Source organism: Etheostoma spectabile, chromosome 19 (assembly GCF_008692095.1).
Source record: "Etheostoma spectabile isolate EspeVRDwgs_2016 chromosome 19, UIUC_Espe_1.0, whole genome shotgun sequence".
Taxonomy (NCBI): Eukaryota; Metazoa; Chordata; class Actinopteri; order Perciformes; family Percidae; genus Etheostoma; species Etheostoma spectabile.
This window is the reverse complement of record NC_045751.1, coordinates 6,099,063-6,100,545: the sequence shown is the minus strand read 5'-3', so window position 1 is coordinate 6,100,545 and position 1,483 is coordinate 6,099,063.

Below are 1,483 nucleotides of genomic sequence, written 5' to 3'. Positions count from 1 at the left end.
GATCCAGTGGCTGCCATCAACAGGCACTACTAGAATCCTGCTGCCACTGCAACAAGTGGGCCCGAGCAACAGGAAGCAGAGCCCTGTCAGGAATATAGGGATCATCATGCTGCACATTCCCTGGAAGAAACAACATAAAGAAACAATTAGAATTTCAAAACCCAGTGACTTTAAGGTATTGCTCAGTTGTATGTAATTTGTTAGATTGTTCAATTAAAAGTTAGTCAAATGTCTCACCTGGTCTTGTTCTATCAAAATCCGGACATATGACTTGATCTCCAGATCTTGAGTGAGCTAAAATATGTGTTTTCATACAGTGTAACATTTGCATGGTCAAAGTCCAGTGTGTGGGTTAAATGCCTACTGCCAATGGTCGGTGCTGTTTTTAAGAGCAAAGGTCAGTTGTAAAAACACAAAAAAGTAAGGTTGAGTGCATATCAATGGACTGCAATTTGAGTTATCGAACATTTTGCATTTGTCATTTCAATGTATTTGTCTTCACATTACCACTGGGGGAAGACCCAGGACTAGGTGGAGAGATTATATCTCCAACCTGGCCTGTTAACGCCTCGGGATCCCCCAGTCAGAGCTGGTTGATGTGGCTCGGGAAAGGGAAGTTTGGGGTCCCCTGAAGGAGCTGCTGGCCCCGCAACCCGATACCGGATAAGTAGATGAAGATGGATGGATGGATGGACATTACCACTGTTTTAATATATATAATCAGTGCAAAGTAAAGTTATCAGATGGATTTTTGCCAAAGTAGTATATTGTATTCTCAATACAAAGTTACTCTTTCAATTACACTTTTCGTTTATTTGAGATTCCTCTTTGAGAACTCAGGCAAGTTCAATGCACACACCTGACAATCTGATTGGTGAGGAAACGTTAAGGAGAACTTGGATAAATGCCAAAATGGGACACAGCCAAAGTTTGTGAGACGGGAGTGGCAGGGAACGAGGGAAGGAGGAAGCAGCAGAAGGTCACACAGCATAGGGGGAAAAAAAGTGAGCATTGGTGATTACAATAACAGCACGGTTCAGTGTTTAACAGTCATATCAGTGAGCTGCAGCCTTCCCCTCCTCTCCTCTGCCTCTGTAGAGTTACATAAACCTGAGCCAGGGAACAACAGTTAGGTCAAGGTAACAGTAAACACAACAGAGTTTACAATCGTAAAAAAGACTAAAGAATAGCACACAATAACAAGCATGTGACTCTTTCTTGAAGTATAGCAGTAACCTTTGAGAGCAACCTTTTGATTGATCACATTATTAGTAACACCTGTGGTCAGAACAGCAAATCAGAGGCAAGCTTTTCATCTGCATTCATTCCATGAAATATAATCCATGCGTTGTTTATTTTATTTGTAAAATGTTGATCTTCAGTTGCATTTAACACAATTACTTATTAAGTATTATTGGTATTGATAGTATGTGCGTGATTTTAAGGAAATTTGTAAAATTATAGAGAACGTCAGACTGGAGCA